This window comes from Bos grunniens, chromosome 18 (assembly GCF_055505025.1).
Source record: "Bos grunniens cultivar Pamir isolate PY7600 chromosome 18, Bosgru_T2T1.0, whole genome shotgun sequence".
Classification (NCBI taxonomy): Eukaryota; Metazoa; Chordata; class Mammalia; order Artiodactyla; family Bovidae; genus Bos; species Bos grunniens.
In genome coordinates this window covers 9,074,363-9,096,137 of record NC_141182.1, presented here as the reverse complement: position 1 = coordinate 9,096,137, position 21,775 = coordinate 9,074,363, and positions in this window count along the sequence as shown.

The window sequence follows — 21,775 nt, the reverse complement described above, 5'->3', positions numbered from 1 at the left end:
AACATGAGTTTGTCCCACAATATATGTATCTATGGTAATATAAACTTTTTGATAACAAGCAGAATAAATGCATGAGTGCTCAGTCGCTTCAGTTGTGTCCAACTTTTTGAGACTCTATGGACTGTAACCCGCCAGGCTCCTCTTTCCATGGGATTCTCCAGGCAAGAATACTGGAGCGGGTTGCCATGACCTTCTCCAGGGGGTTGGAGAAGGCAATGGCACCCCACTCCAGTACTTTTGCCTGGAGAATCCCATGGACGCAGGAGCCTGGTAGGGTGCAGTCTGTGGGGTCGCTAAGAGTCAGACATGACTGAGCGACTTCACTTTCACTTTTCACTTTAATGCATTGGAGAAGGCAATGGCAACCCACTCCAGTACTCTTGCCTGGAGAATCCCATGGACGCAGGAGCCTGGTGGGCTGCCGTCTATGGGGTTCCCAACCCAGGGATGGAACCAGTGACTCCTGCACTGGCAGGTGGGTTCTTTACACTAGCACCACCTGGGAAGAAGCCCTGCAGTATAAATACTTCCCTGGTGGCTCAGATGGTAAAGCATCTGCCTACAATGTGGGAGACCTGGGTTCAATCCCTGGGTCGGGAAGATCTCCTGGAGAAGGAAATGGCAACCCACTCCAGTGTTTTTGCCTGGAAAATCCCACGGACGGAGGAACCTGGTAGGCTACAGTCCATGGGGTCACAAGGAGTCGGACACGACTGAATGACTTCACTCACTCACTCAAATAGTCTAATGCATCCATGACATTATAAACCATTTTATATGAAAAGTAACTTTCTCAAAGATGACGGGCTATTATAGAGGAACCAAAGAGAGAATGAAAGAAAGGTTAGTGGAGTTTATGTGCATGCTATGGCAAATACTGTTGAGTCTAATTAGCTCTCTTTCAGAACATTGTTGATCCAATTAAGATTCTAATCATTTGACACAAATATAAACCAGTACTTCACATGATAGCATGCAGACTAACCCATATGACCTATCTAAAAAATGTGTCATATAAAATGGTGACATTTTAGCAACAACAAATATTAAAATGCAATAACATTCTTCTTCCTTTTCTCCTTTCCCCTCCTTGTTTTTCAAGCGACGTGCTAGACCTCCACCCAGCATCCTGTGTACTGCAATATGCCAGGCGCAGTCAGGGCACAAAGAGCGTGGACATCAACCCCACACCCCCATTCCAATCTGCTTAGATTTGCTGCCACATACAATCTGTTCCTGAGGTCAAGTTATTCTACTGAAATCTGAACAACTATCTTACTAAGAATTTTTTGTTTTTACCAAACAGCAAATATAAGATGACATGACTACCACAAGATACATGTTTAATACATCTCTTCGATTGCATAAATTTTAAATAAGGTAAATTTTAAATACAGTGAATCACTGCCTAGGTTTTAGTGAATGGTACTTCACAATAGGGGGGGAGGGAATGTTTTTTCTCCTCCTTTATCTAGAATAATAGAGGATAAGGACAGAAGTGAGTGTCCATTTTTGTTCTTAATTCTTCCCAGGGCAGAGGACATGTGATCAAAGAAGGGACTGCAGAAAGAGGAAGATGCCTTGTAAATTTTATTAAAGTATGAAATAGTGACACATTTCTCATTTTTCGTATGAGAGCAGCACTGAATGGACAGACAGAACAAAGTAGACTTGAGCTGGACAAAAGTTCATAGGGATGAATTTTAGCAGATTCTTATATCTTAGGTAAATTTGTAGGGAGATGTATCTAAACCAAGAGGCTGTAGGATTTAGACAGACAAAGGAGAAAGAGCTAAACGTGTACACAATTAAAGGAGGTTTAGATGATTTATATTTTTAAATGCTAGTTGATTTATTCATGTTGCTATGTTAATGCATTTGAAACGAGCAATGACAAGGCAATTGGGAATATGCCTCAAGAATGATTCCACAGTGGAAATTTGCGGCCAGAGAGGCCTTTATTTTTTTTTTTCCAAAGTGACATCAGTCTTTCAATGAATTAATTGCAAATTTCAAGAATTATGAGATTTCCTAAGTTATTTGTATTAGGAAATGAACAGGAAAATGTAATTATTTTTCACCTCAAATAATATTTGAGGTCTGAAAAGAAGCTATGAGCTATGTCATATTTCTTGTATCTTTCTGACAGTTTGTAATTACTTTTAATGCTGCTGTTCTCTAAATTATTAATGCTAATCTGTCATGACAGGGGCTGAAGAGAACCAGTGATTATATGCCTTTTTACTAGCAAGCCTGGCTTTAAATAAATGTCTTAATCACAAGAAAATAGAAGACTAGTTACTTTAAAAGAAATAGACTTGTACTTTCATTGGGGTCCTCCCATCCCTTAAAATAAAATAAATGCACATTGACAACGGTTCAGGCAGCATGACAATCTATGCAATAATTTCTGAAAGTGACATCGTGCGACGACACACAATGATTCACAGCCTCACAGAGTCGTAAGGTGTCTTAAAGCTCATCAGCGGCCACTTGCCTTTCAATGCCTGAACCATCTCTATTAATCATGGCCGTTGCCTACCTGTTCTCTGCTTGAGTATCTTCAGAATCACAGAATTCATTCCCTCCAAAGGCATTCATTTCTTTCTTATTTGTGTCAAGATCTTGCTTCCTATAAATTCTACCTCCTGGTCTTAGCTCTGTGTTTCCGTAGCACACAGAATAGGCAGTTCTTCTCACCCCATACATTCTTGGCAACCCTTCAAATATTTGGATATATCCTCACAATTCTCTCTTTCACTATCTTGGACCTAGTTGGTTCTAACCAGTTTAATTTGTGTCCTTGGGCTATGTCATCTTTTAAAAGGCTGTGCCCTGCTCCCTTCCCTCTTGTTTCAGTAAGACTCTGTTAATCATCTCTAGTTTTCCAATTGTTCATTTCCAGTGACTAACAAACTTTTCCAGTCCTTGGCCAGTCACTCCCAAACTCCTCTAGGAGACGACCTCACTCTAATTCACCAAAGAATGGAGGCTCATTCCCTAATTTCCTCTTCTTCCATGTATACACTGTTCTTACTTTACTTTTGCTTCAAAGAAAGAGGCCTCTTATTTTCAGCAAGGCTAATGCCACCATCTGAGTTCAGATGGTGAACTAATGCCACCATCTGAGTTCAGATGGTGAACTAATGCCACCATCTGAGTTCATTCTCTCTTCCACTCCTCCATTCATTATACTTCCAGTCTATATTTAATCTCTTTACAGACACTTCTTCAGTTTATCAATATGCTTGAGCTGTGGCTTCCTAAAAACTAAACTTTCTCTGCATCTTGCCTTTCTCTCAAAAACAACAAAAAAAACTGCCATCTTTTTCATTACTACCAACATCTGCAATCATTTTCTATAGACATATGTCTCCTTTATAAAATTATCAATATGTCATTATCAATAAAAACACACAAAGAGATTTAAAAAAGAGAGAGAGAGAAGTACCATCCAAAGGGTTCAGATTCTGTGTGGTGAGAATGACTGATCAGTGAGAACAGATTACTAATAATGAGGTGTCAATCAACTAAACTCAGAGATAAAATGAAGGATGAGAGCAAGCCCTATTATCTAATAAACAAATGTTAACTCTCTGGAAAAGCTTTTTATTGTTCAACATCAACTCATATTTATGCAGATGTTGGAATAAGGCTTATCTGTCTATGAATATATTTTTTTACAAATACACACAGACAGAATTTTGATGGTCTAAATTCGGTCACAAAATTTGAAAGTATGTCTTTTCCCCATTTTAAAATTCATTGTCAAAATTAAATGAATACTGCATCCATATCCAACTTTAATTTTTAACTGGGATTAACAATATCAGAAATCAAACCTCTAGAATACATTCTTATGTTTGTTTGTCATCAAGTCCTCTTAACACATCCACATTTTACATTTGTCCACTTCTCACCATTTTTTCACAGTCAATAAAGCAAGATCATGATGGCAGGGAGGGGGTTCCTTAGAGCAAGGGGTTATATTAAGGAATCAGAATCATGTAGACAATTTGACAATGATTAAAAATGTAAGGCTTTTAGGAGGCACTCAGCAAATAAACTTGTGTACATTCTTTCATTGCGTCCTAGAAGCTATAACAGTGTTTTCCATTCTACAGATGAGAAAATTGACATTCACAGAGGATAAATAATACGCCTCTGGTTATACAATCACTAAGGAGCAAAGCTGTGACTCAAATGCTAACTCTAAAAACTAATACTGTTGGGACTTCCCTGGGTTGTCCAGTGGTTAAGAACCCACCTGCCAATGCAGGGGATGCAGGTCTGATCCCTGGTCCAGGAAGACTCCATGTGCCATGAAGCATCTAAGCCCACAGGCCATAATTACTGAGCCCACACGCTCTAGGGCCAATGATGGGCACCAAAAGAAGCTACAACAGTGAGAAGCCAGTGCACCGCAACGAGAGAGTAGCCCCACTCACCGCAACTAGAGGCCCAGTGCAGCCAAAAGTCAATTAACTAATTATAAAATTGAGCACGCAGCTTTCTCTGTAGTCCAACTCTCACATTCATACATGACTACTGGAAAAACCATAGCTTTGACTAGATGGACCTTCGTTGGCAAAGTAATATCTGCTTTTTAATATGCTGTCTAGGTTGGCCATAACTTTTCTTCCATGGAGCAAGCGTCTTTTAATTTCATGGCTGCAGTCACCATCTGCAGTGATATTGAAGCCCCCCAAAATAAAGTCTGCCACTGTTTCCCCATCTATTTGCCATGAAGTGAGGGGATCACATGCTATGATCTTAGTTTTCTGAATGTTAAGTTTTAAACCAACTTTTTCACTCTCCTCTTTTACTTTCATCAAGAGGTTCTTTAGTTCTTCTTCGCTTTCTGCCATAAAGGTGGTGTCATCTACATATCTGAGGTTATTGATATTTCTCCCGGCAATCTTGATTCCAGCTTGTGTTTCATCCAGCCCAGCATTTCTCATGATGTACTCTGCATATAAGTTAAATAAGCAGAGTGACTAAACAGCCTTGATGTACTCTTTTCCCTATTTGGAAGCAGTCTGTTGTTCCATGTCCAGTTCTAACTGTTGCTTCCTGACCTGCATACAGATTTCTCAAGAGGCAGGTCAGGTGATGTGGCATTCTCATCTCTTTCAGAATTTTCCACAGTTTGTTGTGATCCACACAGTCAAAGGCTTTGGCATAGTCAATAAGCAGAAATAGATGTTTTTCTGGAACTCTCTTGCTTTTGCGATGATCCAACAGATGTTGGCAATTTGATCTCTGGTTCCTCTGCTTTTTTGAAAACCAGCTTGAACATCTGGAAGTTCACGGTTCACATACTGTTAGAGCCTGGCTTGGAGAATTTTGAGCATTATTTTACTAGCATGTGAGATGAGTACAATTGTGCGGTAGTTTGAGAATTCTTTGGCATTGCCTTTCTTTGGAATTGTAATGAAAGCTCACCTTTTCCAGTTCTGTGGCCACTGTTGAGTTTTCCAAATTTACTGGCATATTGAGTGCAGCACTTTCACACATCATCTTTTAGGGTTTGAAATAGAATAAAGAAAGCTGAGTGCCAAAGAATCGATGCTTTTGAACTGTGGTGTTGGAGAAGACTTTTGAGAGTCCCTTGGACCACAAGGAGATCCAACCAGTCCATCCTAAAGGAAATCAGTCCTGAATATTCATTGGAAGGACTGATGCTGAAGCTGAAACTCCAATACTTTGGCCACCTGGTGTGAAGAACTGACTCATTTGAGAAGACCCTGATGCTAGGAAAGATTGAAGGTGGAGGAGAAGGGGATAACAGAGGATGAGATGGTTGGATGGCATCACCAACTCAATGGACATGAGTCTGAGGAAACTTCAAGAGTTGGTGATGGACAGGGAGGCTAGCATGCTGCAGTCCATGGGGTCGCAAAGAGTCGGACACGACTGAGCAACTGAACTGAACTGAATTAAAAAATTAATACTCTTAACTAGAGCCACATTCCACTTCTTTAGTATTATTTAAACTCTTTCCAATGAGTTTAGAATTAGGACTTGGAAGTGCAAAGAAGTGAGTGATTTATCAAAGCTCTCCTAAACTGCTAATTGCAAGAACCTAGATCACACAGCATTTGGAGGAAAAGAAGGTTTCCAATCATCCCAGCTCCTTTCCCAGGACCCACCTTCTGAGTGGGAAGCCATGGGCAGGTAGGAAGTAATTAGAAAATAGAGTTTGCAGGATAGGAGAGAAAAGGGGCAAGAGCTTGAGTCCCCATTTCTTATTTGCCTAGTTCCTTCAGCTGTTTCCCCCACACTGTGACAGGGGCAAGAGCTTGAGTCCCCATTTCTTATTTGCCTAGTTCCTTCAGCTGTTTCCCCCGCACTGTGACTCCACAATTAGGAAGCAGAGAATTAAACAAAAACCTCTGCTGCTTTAGCATTTTTTCCTGAGTAGAGCTTTAACAGCAGCTTCTGTACTCAGGGAACACAGCAATAACAGAGCACAGGATTATCTTAGCAATGAAGAGGAATCATCTTGGTCGCATCTACACTGAAAAACACTTCTCCCTACCCAAGGTGAAAGATTAAATTCAAATTAAAAGCTACAAAGCCCACACCACTCCAAAGGCAGAAAGAACTTTTGCTGAGAACTTTTACAAAGAACTTTTTCTGTACAAGCAGAAGACATTTTTGCAGAACACATTTGCATTTGAAAGTACCAACACATCCTAAATGTGCAGCATATGCACAGATCTGTGCAGTAGCAATTAGGAACAGAAATAACCAGTGCAACTGAATTAGAGTTGATGAGGTGTTTGGTGTTCAAGGCAGCCACTTCCTTTATATGACTAATCCCTACACATTTCTTGGGGTTTCAGATTAGATGTTGCTTTTTCTGTGAAGTTTTTCCAGACCCTCAAAGTCTAGATGTGTGTCCTTCTGATGTATTTCACCTTGCATTTCTCCTTCTCATAGATGGCATCTGTCACCTGAGATCAGTACCAATAGAAAACTAATACACCATCCATCAATCTACTAACTATCTGTTTAGCTATTATCTATGATCACTTACCTATTATGTATCAGTCACTTATTGATTAGTAGTGGTCTAGTGTTAGTCTAGCTCATTCGTGTCCAACTCTTTGCTACCCCATGGACTGTACTGCCCATGGAATTCTCCAGGCAAGAATAGTGGAGTGGGTTGCCATTTCCTTCTCCAGATCTTCCAGACCCAGGGATTGAACCCAGGTCTCCTGCACTGCAGACAGATTCAATCCCCACATCTATTTTAGCCAGTTAATTTGACTTATTGATTACAGAATCTGTTATCCATTACTTATCTATTATCTATCTAAATACTATCTATCCATCTATCTTTGTTGCCTGAACTGGTTCAGAATTCTTAACAGCAGGCGTTTCTCCCTGAACCTGCCACCCACAATGCCACACTCACATACTTTCCTCCTGGGAAGGATGAGCAACAACCACCAGAAAGCCTGGGAACCTCTCCAGTCTGCACTTGCCCTGGTGTCCCCATCTCTTCCCAAAACCTCTTCCCTCTGCTTGATATTCTTCCCTCTGCTGGGCCTTCACTCAGACAGACTGTTCTGGGTCTGGGTCTTGGGTCCACCCCTGGATACCCAACTCCACTCCATAGGTAAGTACCCACAACCCCAGCCCTAATCAACCCAGACGCAGTCACCTCAACCAGTGAGCAGTACCTCCAAGGGTACGGCTGCCTAAGAAGGACCCCAGAAAATCATCAGGATATAGTTCACTTACCTCTATGAATTGGATCTACTTTTTCCTCAATAAATGTTTTCTCTCCACTTTTTTCTCAATAAATATTTTCTCTTTTTAAAGACCTGATTTCAAACAACTCTTTCAACTATTAAGAGATACCCAAAGCAGAAAACTGTCACTTACATTCACCTTTCTGGTACTAAGAAGCATTACATCTTTGAAAATGGTGCCAGCACAGGGCCAAGGGGTCTACTGGGATGTGTTAGCTTTCATGGCGACACTTAGGCAATATTTCTTTATAAAACATACTGTGCTGTCCTTCTAAGATCACATACCAGAACTGAAATGGCCATATAAATCCAACCTCATAAAAGAAGAGTCAATTTTAACTATTGACACCCTTAGAAATATAGGTCTTACAGCATTTAACTTTCCATAGATATGAGGATTTTATATAAATGTATAACTGTATGTATATATGAGTGTGTATTAAAACATATTTAAATTCTGAGTCCTTGCTTCATGTCAAGCATCAGACATACACACTATTACCTGCATTTTCTCCTATAATCCCTGCAATTCTATAAAACTATTACCTGCCATTACCTGCATGTTGGAGATGAGAGGTTAAGAAATTTGCCCAAGGTCACTCGGCTAGAACAAAGCTGAGTCGGAATATAAACCCAAGGCTTATTCTCTCAACTAATACACTGTGTTACTTTGGTGAGAGTCATTGGGGTGTGATGAAGCATCCTTGCTCCTTGGATAAATCACTTCCCATTCCTTGTCTTTACTTGTGAAATGAGGGAGATTTTGGTATGCATGCTCCCTCAGGCTCCATCATATCTAATGGTCGGCAGTTTCCTGGTGTGATCCCTCTGGTTGGGCCCTGCTCTAATCATGATGCCAGAAACAGATGGGGGTTATTATGTATCATCATTGCCTTTCTCTTTTCTGCACTAACCTCCTGATGTCATGCACATCATTGGGCTTCCCTTTTTACTAAAGATCATTTAAGACCCCAAGTAGTCACCCTTGATAATGTGCTCCAACAATACAGTAAAAGGAGCAGCAGCTTCAAGGTGATTTCTCTACACTGAGCACATGCCAAGCTCTAGAGATCACCCAACCAGCATTCTAGTTCTGGAGCAGGTAGATGCAATAAGATTAACACCAACAGCAAAAATAATCCAGGCTAGATTGACCAGTTATTTATCATAAAAGAACCAGGTTGTAGCTGACGATACTCACTTCTAGCAATACCCTTCAGAAACCGTCCATCCTGACCCTGAACCACCAGAGGAGTAGTTTAACGTGCCATAAGGAGTATAAACACATTTCATCTAAGTCGCCAACTCCGATTGATTATGAGTGGGCTCCTGGAATGTGGAGGTGAAACATGCTGGAAGACAGATCTCAGCTCAGCAGGAAAGAGCACTGATCGATTAATAATGTCTGTTGGGGCAGAGCATCTGAAAAGAGACACAAGGCTCCTGGCTACTCACAGAAGCTGCAAAATCAGTGGGTGGCGCAGGCTGTGCAGTTAAGTTGGCGTAGATTCAAACTGCAGCTCTCCCACTTACTAGCTGTATAATACTGGGAAATTTTCTTAAACTTTCTGCTGCTGCTGCTAAGTCACTTCAGTCGTGTCCAACTCTGTGCAACCCCATAGACAGCAGCTCACCAGGTTCCACTATCCTTGAGTATCAGCTAAAATGGATTAGTTGTAAGAATAAAGATGGAAATGTTTGGGCACTGCTAGTAGGGACCCATTAACTCATTGGCAGTTATCAGTTTTCCCAAATAAAAAGCAGTGAAAAAACACACTGCTAACTGTAGCTAGGTGCAAATATTTTACTTCTCTCCATCCATTGGATTGGTGCAGAAGTCACAAACTGGCAGTCATGAGCTCAATCTCACCTTTATACCTACTTTAACTTGGCTCATGTTGTTGGTTTGCATAAAGTCTCAATAATTCCTGAATTAGTTACAAGCTTGTTTAACATTTAAAAAATAAATAAATCCATGTATCTTACTTCTTTGAAAAGCTTGCTCTCACAACATTGGTCCCAAATGGCAACCATCAACTGGGACTAACTGGTGGCTGCTCCCTTTGCAGAGTTCCTGAAACATTTTTTCTTTCCTTTCTTCATTGTGACATATGTCATATATTCAGAAGAGTGCAGAAAATACATGAACAGTTTAAAGATTAATTGTATACTGATGAGCCTGTTTGCAGGGAAGGAGTGGAGTCACAGACAGAGAACGCACTTGTGCACATAGAAGCAGCAGGAGACGCTGGGACAAACTGAAGAAGTGGCACTGACATATATACACTACCATGTGTGAAACAGATCGCTAGTGAAAGCGAAAGTCGCTCAGTCATGTCCGATTCTTTGCGATCTCGTAGACTATACAGTCCACGGAATTCCCCAGGCCAGAATACAGGAGTGGGTAGCCTTTCTCTTCTCCAGGGGATCTTCCCAATTCAGGGATTGAACCAGGTCTCCCACACTGCAGGCAGATTCTTTACCAGCTGAGCCACAAGAGAAGCCCAGTAGCTAGTGGGAAGCTGGTATGTAACACAGGGAGCCCAGCCTGGTGCTCGAGGGGGCAGGAGGGGGTGGGGGGTGGGAAGGAGGCCCAAAAGGGAGGGGATATATATACATATCATGACTGACTCACATGTTGTATGGCAGAAATCAACATAGTGTTGTAAAGCAATTATTCTCCAGTTAAAAAAAAGAAAGAAAGAAAGTAACATCCAGAGGGATGGTATGGGGAGGGAGGAGGGAGGAGGGTTCAGGATGGGGAACACATGTATACCTGTGGCGGATTCATTTTGATATTTGGCAAAAATAATACAATTATGTAAAGTTTTAAAATAAAATAAAATTTAAAAAAAAACTCAACATTCAGAAAATGAAAAAAAAAAAAGAAAGAAAGAAAGAAAGTAATTGTAAAGCCAACATCTATGTAACCAAGTCCCAGGGCAAGAAGTAGAACATGGACAGCACCCCCAGAAGACCACATGTCCTTCCAATAATAGCCTCTACTTCCCTCTGGGGTCACCACAATGCTGACCTTTGTGATAATCACAGACTTGCTTTTCAGTATGTTTTTACCATGGCGGTATGTATCTCTTAAGCTATGTAGTTTGGAGACCTCTATGAACATGAATTCTTACAGAATGTCTTCTGTTGGGTCTAGCTACTTTTATTCAACATCGTGGTTGGAAGATCATGCTGGTGGACATACTCCATTTATATTCATTGCCATGTGGGTCATGCACTCTTCAATTTCACTCTCTGTCATCTCTCCACCTGGCCCTATTATAAGCATTTGGATTTGTGCTTTTATATCAGGATACACATCCCCCCAGATGCAGCAAAAATAATCACCATTATAAGCTTGTTCCATTCACTGACCACTCAAACGAGGATTCCCAGCTTGTCTCACAGCGTGACTGTGACCTCAGCTTGCTGATAAGCCCAGGAAGCTTCAACTGGAGGATGCCCAGACTATCCAGTTTCTCCTCCACATCCCTCTTCAATCCCTGGTGACCTCCCCAGCCCATCCACTAAGTGATCGGGCATCCAAGGCCGACTGCCCCACAGTTATTGGTCTCTTGTTCTCAATAAGGAATTAAGAGACGCAGTGAAGCCAGAGCCATATCACCCCTTTAGTAGCACATTGGGCAGCTTGCAGTAGCTCTACCCATGGCTGTTTGTCATTACCTTGGCTTTATGAGTCTTCATCCAGCTCTCAATCTGTGCCAATGGCTCCTCTGCCAACCCAATTTGAATTAATTTGTCAAGCAAAATTTTGTGATATATCAGCTGCATTACTGAAATAAGACCTATGATTTCTGTGATCCTTTCATCTTCTAATTTAGCCATTCTATCAATAAAAGCAATCAAGTTTTCTTGGCAAGTTTTTCTTTATAAATCAGCCTTATGTGTCACGGATCTACATTCTTCTTGATGTTTACGGACTTTCACTCCTGGTATCAGTTCCATTGCTTTAGTATAATGGAAGTGAGACATCTAAGACAATGAGAATGTGGGTGCTTCCCAAAACACTTCTGGCTACAAAAGCCAGGCTCAGAGTTGCAGGAGTGCTGAATAGCTTTAGTCTACCGACCATCTGCGACAGGTAGAGAACAAAGTTCCAACCTCTCAGGCTGGCATACAAGGCCCTTTGGCCATCTGATCCCAGCCAGTCTCCCCAGTCTCATCCTTCTCATACATAAACGACCTGACCAGGCCCTGGTGTGGCAGAGTCGTTAGTCCTTTTATTCTCTCTGTGCAATGCCCCCTTATGTCACTTAGGACTTTAGCTTGTGAGTCACAGAAATCCAAGGTAATGAGAGAAATTGGCTTAAGATAAAAAGAAATGTCTTGCAGCATGTAATTTAAAAGCCCAGGGATAGTACTGACTTCAGCGTTCAGGTTCCACTGGATCAGGACTTCAGCACAGAGATCTCTCTCTTCCTCTCTGCCCCCCACCCTCCTTTTCCCCTCTTTTACTCTTTCCCTTTCTCCCCTACATGTACATTCCACCTTGCAATATTACATAAATGCTTTTGGGTTTCCCCAGTATTTATGCCATCTCACAGTCATAAAAGATAGGAAGCCTCTATATTGTATGGTTTTGCTAAATTCTTCACTCAGTCTATATCATAGCATTATACATCTGTGGCAGTAGTCCTCAACCAAGAGTGACATTTTTTCCCTGGTGGGACATCTGGCCATGTCGGGGAACGTCTTTGGTTGTCAGAATTTAGGGGGTACATTACTGAGGCCAGGTGTACTGTTGATATCTTACAATTCACAGGATAGCCCCCACTACAAAGAATTATCTGGCTCCAAATACATGTGAATGGTGCTGTTGCAAGAAACTTTGCTCTACGCCCTTAGCTGTGTGAATTGGCAGTGAATACGTTTCTCTCTTCTATGAGAGGGTACAAATTGCTGGGTCTACTGCCCAAACACACTGGACTGGTCCACTTGGCTTGGATACATAGTCTGTACACAGATGCTGAGCGTAACTGTGTACAAGGTGCCCAGGCGAAGGTCAAGCGGGGCTGACCTGGGTCTGATGCCCACTGACCAGTTGGAACCACCCAGCTGGAGAGGACATCTTTCCCCAGTTTTCATGGATTCCCAGAAGTGACAGAAGAGGAAGCCAGGCTCTTTACTGCATCTCTAACTAAGTTTATATTTTCACTTCATAAGGTTCCTAGATAGTTCATGTTATTCTTCGAAGTCTTAAGAAGGACATGATGAACTGCCTATTACATTAGTAAGCAAGCATGGTAGATGACACATGTGTCTCTAGGTAATCAGCCTCTAAGCATCATTCTGGAGTTCTCTTCCTTCCATCTGACAGCCTCACCAGAAGCTCATGTTCTTCTAAAAGCATGGCCTATTGCTGCAGAACAAGGATATTGACACCATGGTGGTAGGCAGAAGTCTAAGATGCCCCTGGGTTTCTCATCCCTGGTATACAAGCCCTGTATAATTCCTGAAACTATGAGTATGATGAGATATCACTCTCATGATTAGGTTATTATAAAGAGAGTTTACAGACGTAATTATGTCTAAAATCAGTTAACCATAAGATGGGTCTATTATCTGGGTGGGCCTGACCTAATTACAGTAGTCCTTCAAATTTGGGTCTAGAGGTCAGCAACAGAGGAAGTCAGAGCTTCAAAGCACAAGAAGAATTTGACATAGAAGGCAATGGCACCCCACTCCAGTACTCTTGCCTGGAAAATCCTATGGATGGAGGAGCCTGGTAGGCTCCAGTCCATGGGGTCGCTAAGAGTCGGGCACGACTGAGTGACTTCACTTTCACTTTTCACTTTCATGCATTGGAGAAGGAAATAGCAACCCACTCCAGTATTCTTGTCTGGAGAATCCCAGGGACAGAGGAGCCTGGTGGGCTGCCGTCTATGGGGTTGCACAGAGTCGGACATGACTGAAGCGACTTAGCAGCAGCAGCAGCTGACTTGAAGATGGTGGGGCCAAGGTGGCAAGGAATGTGAGCAGCCTGGGAGTGGCCCAGAGCACTGCAAAGAAATGGGAACCTCAGGCTACAACCACTGGGAATCAAATTTGGCAAAAAAAAAAAAAAAAACAAGAATGAGATTGGAAGCAGGTTCATTCCTAGAAACTCCAGATGTGAACCAGTCCAGCCAACACCTTGGTTTCAGTCCCATGAGACAGTAAGCAGAGAACCCGGTCATGCTGCACTGGATTTTTGACCTACAGAACTGTGAGCTAATAAATGGGTATTGTTAAGCTCCTAAAATTGTGGTCATTTGGTGTGTGGCCATAGAAAACTAATATAACCAGGAATTGACCTCTAGTCACAGCAAATACCTCAGGCCCTTTGCTAACCACAAAACATTTACTTTCCCCTAATCCCTACCCTCTTTCCAACCACTATAATGTGGATGATTTACCTGAAGTCTTGCAAGCTTAGTCACACATGAATAAATTGTTTCAGCACAAGACCAAAGGAATTTATTTTTCACAGAGTTAAACCACAGCTTCCTGTAATATTCCATCAGTACTCAAGGTTGCACCTGACCTTAATCACCTAGTAATGCTCATTTTAAGCATTTAAAGCATATTACTTCTAAGACAAATGCAAATATAGTATGAAAAAAAAGCAGTCACCCTAATGCTGGGCTTTACTGGGTGTGGCAGGATTTCACAGCAGATCCTCTTGGTTATTTAATATTCTCTTTGTCTACACCAGAGGCTGTGAGGCTGAATAGAGATGATGTCTTGGGATTGTTAAACATAACTCCAGAATGCGTGCCTGAAACACATTCTAGTTGCTGGAAGATGTAAGATATAAGAGGCAGGCCTGCACTCTGCTGATGTAACTCTTCCTACTGAATCCCGAAGCTTAGACAGAGTAAGAATTTTCAAGTATTTGGGCCAAATGTTCATCTTCTTGCAATCTGAGAGATATTTAAAAAGTATCCACCAGCTCCCACAGTAATTTGAAAGATATATTGGAAAGAAGTATTGGGACCTGGGAGAAGATGTTTTGATCATGAATTAAAATTTCATAACACCACTACAGTGTTTCTGATGGTACATTTGTCTGCCTATGAAGCATTTCCCTTGAGTTCAGCTGTGCTATTTGCATTTTTAATATTCAGTTGTTTCTAACTCATGCCCAGACTTTTTGACCGTGTTTATAATACACTCTAAAGAAAAGTACTGGAAGTTCCCAACTGTTTTCTACAGAATACTCTTGTAAGTTACTTTCAAGCAGATCATTGCATGAAAACATTCCTTTTCTCTTAGAAACAATTTCGTATATGGGTAAAATGTTCCTGAACAATGATGAGCATCAGTACAGTTACAGTTATAACAAGGATGTAATAAAAGAAAAGATCTACCATAAACTCCTCTGAACATTTAAAAACTTACAGAAATTATACTTGTTCCATAAAATAAACATAAACATACCACATATAAGTTTATGACTGCATTTAAAATAAACCAATATAGTGGCTATTATTTAACAATTGGGTTTGTTTATATTTAGAAAGACTGTTTTGAAGTTGTGAATGGTCTGTTTTGTTTCTAAAGTTTCTCAGGAGAAAATGTAAGAAATGTACATCTTTTTTTCCCACCTTGTAAGTTTCCGGGAACAAGGGATGATGTTCAGAATCATATTAATGGTCACAAAACTACCCTCAGTTTCAGAATTTTTTTTCAATACAGCATTGATTAGCTAATTCGTGTGCATGCACTTGTGTCTGGATGTATGTGCATATGTACGCATCCACACAGGAGACCCAGAAGTCTGCCTTCTCCTCTTCCGATTTCCCTGCCTGTCCTCCACACCCAGCCCTCCTCCCCTTCCCCCTCCACCTCCTCACTCCGCTCTGTCTCGACATCACACTAGTGCAGGTCCTACAGAGCCAAATGCGAAGAGGTGAGGAGGAAAGGGATACTGTTTAATGTAGGGAGGGCTTGTGGAGCAAAGAATGAAGAAAAGGGGGCTGGCCCTGGCTGAATACGGATATTACTATTTTTGCACCAGTTGCAGTACTTTCTCTGCCTCCTGCTTCCTCTTTGCTAGAGATAGACCCAATAAATAAATCAATATGGTGGGAGATACCAACACTAAATAAAATTAAACAAGCTTAACAATAAAATTCAAAACTTGAAAAGTGGCAATAATCCCTGTTCATTCTGTCTCATCATCAACCTTGGAGACTACCTTGGAATTCTATTCAAGTCAGTTGTGGGGCTGGGGAGAGTGCAGGATTGGGTGAGATAGCTACTGTGGTTTCTTAGTTTTCTTATCCCATATATTCCTCTCTTTTCTCCTTCTACTCTAGTTACAGGGGTGAACATCTGATAGAAGCTTACCTATTGGAGTATCTTGTTTTTCTGAACACAGTGACTTAGGGCATGTGATTCAACAAAGGCCAATAGGGTTTCCTCCCTGGAATTGACATGCAGATGGTGGAAGAGAGAAATTCCCTTTATGTTGGTATGAATAACCTGGGGCTGCCAACAGACGTTGTCCCCAGACATGTGGAAAGAAACTGTCTGCTGAAAGAGAAGAGTCAAAGACCAGTAGAGACAACAGAAATGGATGGATACAGGGGGTGGATGGATGGAGGAAATGGATAGATGGAGGGATGAATGGAAAGATGGTCAGATGGATGACTGGATGGATGAGCTCTCCCTTATCTTCCTTTAAGGGAACAGAGGTGCCAAAAACTGTATCCCAAAGCATGAGGGTGTATCTCTCCAATCTGATACTCCATTCATAGACCACGGTCCTTAATCAAACTTATCAGCTACTTTGGTTTGGTTCCCCAGTGCTGGCAACTTGAATTCTCAAAGTTCCAGGCAGATTTTTTAATGAGCCCCTAATCTTGAGCAAGAAAATGATCCGAGTAGCAAACTCAGATATGTGGATGATACCTCTCTAATGGCAAAAAGCACAGAGGAACTAAAGAGCCTCTTGATGAGGGTGAAACAAGAGAGTGAAAAAGCTGAAATAAAACTCAACATTCAAAAAACTAAGATCATGGAATCTGGTCCCATCACTTCGTGGCAAGTAGAAGGGGAAAAAGTGGAAGCAGTGACAGATTTTATTTTCTTGGGCTCCAAACCCACTGCAGATGATGACTGAAGCCCTGAAATTAAAAGACACTTGCTCCTTGGAAGGAAAGCTATGACAAACCTAGACAGCACATTAAAAAGCTGAGAAATCACTTTGCTGACAAAGGCCCGTATAGTCAAACCTATGGTTTTTCCAATAGTCATGTACAAATGTGAGAGTTGAACCATAAAAAAGGCTGAGCCCCAAAGAATTGACACTTTCAAACTGCGGTGCTGGAGAACTCTTGTGAGTATCTTGAACAGCAAGAAAATGAAGTCAATCAATCCTAAAAGAAATCAACCCTGAATATTCATTGGAAGGACTGATGCTGAAGCTGAAGCTCCAATACTTTGGCCACCTGATTCGAAGAGCTGACTCTTAGGAAAAGACTTTGATGCTGGGAAAGATTGAGGGCAGCGGGTGACAGAGGATAAGATGGATGGATGGCTTCATTGACTCAATGGACATGAATTTGAGCAAACTCCAGGTGATAGAGGAGGACAGAGGAGCCTGGGTGCTGCAGTCCATGGAGTTGCAAATAGTCAGACATGACTTGGTGACTGAACAGCAACAACAGAAGGCACTGTCCTCCACACCAGCCTTCAAACCCAGAGCCATCGCATGGCACACTTTCAGAATGTGAATGGGGTTACACTGCGTGCTTCCAGGAGATAAATGATTGTCTACTGGCATTGGACCAGGTGATGGTCAGCCCTACCTTGTGACCCATTCTTAGGAGAAACTCTTTTATCTTCTAACTCTTTTATCTAAGTCTTTTCCCAAATGAATCCTCAGCTTCTCATCAAGTAGACTCCATGGTGATCTTTCCCTACCAGTGCTTAAAGCATGTCCAGATTTTAGGATAACACAGCTCAGACCAAAGCTGGAATCCTGGCAACCTGTGCTCATATCCTTGTTTGGTAGATGACGTGCTTTCTGGGCCAATCTGGGTTGTGGAGGTGTAACATGATGACTTCAGCCCCTTCACATTTATATGGGCCTTCTGAGCCCAAAGGAAAGATAAAACTTGGCAAGTATGAGGAATGATTTAAAGTCACCTTCTCAGACTATTCTATTCAAGCATAAACAATGATCTTGTTTAGATCCTGATTCAAACAAGTCAATAATAATAATATAAAAAACCACCATGTATGTTCCTATCAGGGAACTGAACACTGATTGGATACTTGATGGTAATAAGATATTTTCATTTTTTACATGTGAAAATGGTATTGTGATAGTGCTTTTTAAAAAAGAGTTCTTTTCTTAGACAAGCATACTGATTTGTATGTAGAAGAAATTAAATGTTGACTGAGATTTGCTTCAAAATAAATTTGTCAGGGTGAAAGAGATACAGAGAAATAGGTGGGGAAAAAAATACAACACAGCTGCTGAGAACTGTTGAATCTGGGTAATGACCACATGGAGTTGCACTGTACTATTTTGTCAACTTCTATCTATGCTTAAACATCTTCATAATAGAAAATTTTAAAATAATTTCAGCTGTCTCTGAAGGCTGGAGTTCCTTGCTGTAAACAAGTGGATATGTCTCCACTGGCATCTCCCATACGCAAGAAAATTAATTGCCCGTGGAAACTGTCTTAAAATGTCTAGTTTTGGTTTAAAGTCACTCAGTCATGTCTGACTCTTTGAGACCCCATGGATTATAGCCTGCCAGGCTCCTCTGTCCATGGAATTCTCCAGGCCAGAATACTGGAGTGGGTAGCCTTTCCCTTCTCCAGGAGATCTTCCCAACCCAGGGATCAAACCCAGGTCTCCTGCATTGTAGGTGGAATCTCTACCATCTGAGCTACCAGGGAAGCCCAAGAATACTGGAGTGGGTAACCTATCCCTTCCCCAGCAGATCTTCCTGACCCAGGAATCGAACCAGGATTTCCTGCGTTGCAGGCAGATTCTTTACCAACTGATCTACCAGGGAATGTCTAGTTCCCATAAAAAATATACAAGTTCTGTACATCATGCCAAGGTGAGCTATAGAAAGTAATGTTCTATCAAACCACAAAGATTTAGAAAATATCTGTTTACACACAAACTGAACAAAATTTTAGTAACATTTTAGTTCAAGCCAAAACACCATATTTCCACCTTCTCTAGTCAAAGAAGGAGGTGTGTTTCTAACTGGAGGCAGAAGGATAAGCCCCTTGAACATATTCAGTGATCGCAGGAACCCCAGGAATTCTTTCTCAAGTGGTCACTTTAGACTATATATTTATAACGTGGGGTTTCAACGCCACCAACCACTTCTCAAGTGTTATTATTTCCAACATATCCATCATTGTATTAGCCAAAATTCCCCAGAGAAAAAGAACCACTAAGATATACATAGACACATAAATAGATGTAGGAAGAGACTAATTGTAGGAATTGGCACTCTTAGGTGTAGGGGCCAAGGAGTCCCATGATCTGCCATCTGCAAGCTGGAGAACCAAGAAAGCCAGTGATACAGTTCATCAGAGTTCAGATGCCTGATAATGAGGTGGTGATGGTGTAAGATCCAGTCTGAGTCCAAATGCCCAAGAACCAGGAGTACCCATCTCCTAGGGCAGGAGAAAATGAATGTCTCAGCTCAAGTACAGAGACCCTCAACATACTAGATGATGCCCACCTGCATTTGTGAGAGTGGTCTTCTTTATTCCATTTACCAACTCAAACACTAATCTCTTCTAGAAACATCCTCACAGGCACAGCCAGAAATAATGTCTTACTAGCCATCTGGGCATCCCTTAGCTTAGTCAAATTGACACATTAAAAAAAATTGACATAAAATTAGCCATCAGAATCATACAAGAAAAGAGGCATTCGAGGATTCTTACATGTGATGGAAATGTGAAGTTGTGCCTGTTTTAAGCCAGTTCAGTTACAAGTCTTTCTAAGCAGCAAAATAATCCACATGAATAGAGGGCCCAGGGTACTATATATATATATATACATATATGTATAAATATATATATATACACACATACATTCCTGCCTCTCATGTATTTCTACCAAATCACTGTGAGTGTATCATTGCTGCCCTCTCATAAAAGAAGTCTCTGCTTGCTTTTGTTCATGGGAATAAACTAGATCTTTGAAAACTGTGTGTTGAGTCTACAGCCAAACCACCCTGAACAGCCCTGATCTTATCTGAAAACTGTGTGTCGAATAACTCCATGGTCTGCTGTGGATCATCTGTACTGACAGTGAGGAAGATACTAGCTATGTGGCAGGACTATCATCTGAGCATGGGTGGACACAGAACCTTTAAGGAATTCTCAGCTTCATTCCCCACACGGACCCAGCAGGACTCATGAGAGAGGCAGACAGTGTGGTGAGCAGAACTCAGCCCTGGCTCTGGAGAAGGAAGTGCCGCCTGAATATCCCCAAGTGCATGCCTGGATGCTGGCATCTCCTCCCCTGCTTCTTGTAGCCTCTGATACTCCCAGTCCTCGTCAGCTGTGGGCTCCAATTACCCTCAGCCAGAGCAATGGAGGCCCACATGCAACAAGGGGATGCAAGCCTCCTCCTTGCCTCTGAGGCAGGTAAGATGAGCCCATTACACTATGCGTTTCCACAAGCCCCACCCCAGCCTCACTCGCTGTGCCTTTCCTCTGATTCAAACTCTGCCCCTGTGGTTCTCAGCCATAAACATGCACCAGAATCACCCGGAGGACTCCTCACATCACAGAAGATGGTGGTGCCAGTGTGCCATCGGTGTCCTCCAAGCCTCAGCACACTCCCTCTTCCGACCGAGTTAGTATCCCTGGCTGCGATGCTCTGAATAAACCTCACACCTTTCCTTACCTGGGCTCCAGAGTCGAGGCCCTCACTTTGCACCCTGGTCCACGTCCCTCACCTTCGCGCTCTCTCTCCCCAGCATCCCCAGCTGTAAAGGTTTGTACTTCCTTTCCATGATTCCATCACTGTTGGGCAAAACTTCAGAGGCCTCCCTGCCTACACTAAAGCAACCCAGTTTGTCCTCTCAGGGGCTAGAAAACTGGACTCATTATACGCGCTATTAGCTATAAAGGCTTCAGGGGCTATTAGAGAGAAACAAAAGTTCCCCCAGTGGTTTCTCTGGATGGTCTAAAATGTTTGTCATCGTCCTCAAACAACAGATTGTCACAGGGACATATAATTCAGCCGAGTCTGAGCAGGCCCCTGGCTCCTCGCTGGTTTATTTATGTCATTTATTGGGAGCTCTTAAAGAATTGTTTTTCTCGGTCAGCCAAAGGCACTGATGGAAGCACATTGTCAGCCTTCAAGCCAGAATCACATCATTGTCCACTAAATATGGTCCTGCTCTTTTACAGAGTTTTTAAATCACGCTCCATTGAGGGAAGAAAAAATGGTATGTGTGTAAGCATGAACTGAAATCCCCCCACGCTGGGGGAGGGTTAGCTAGGGTTCTGGTATCTTCCAACAAAATGTGGCAATTTATTTGTGGAAATCCCATTATAGCTAATAGGAGTTAAAAACCATTTAAAAAGATAAGGGTGTCTAGTCATTTCGAGATTATTTTGTGAAATGTGCCCTGCTAAAAAAGGAATTTTGCAAAGAACATCACAAATCTACTCATACCAATTCAACTCACATAAAACAATTAAAACTAAATAAATCTGATACCAGCGCTAAATGCTTTTTTAAATCTCACTTTAAATACATCAAGCTTGGAAACGCTCACTACTAGGAAAGCATATACCGCACACTTAGACATCAATGGCTGTTCTCAGGCAACATTCTTTAAGCAAGATAATTGGACAAAATTCTAAATTAGCATGAGGGAAGATAGTGTACTGTGATTTATAGAAGTGGAAATTTCAAGCATAAAGAACTTTCAAACTGGAGTAAATCATATCTTTGAACCTATACCACTCAACATGTTTAGTATCATCTTGGATAAAGATACAGA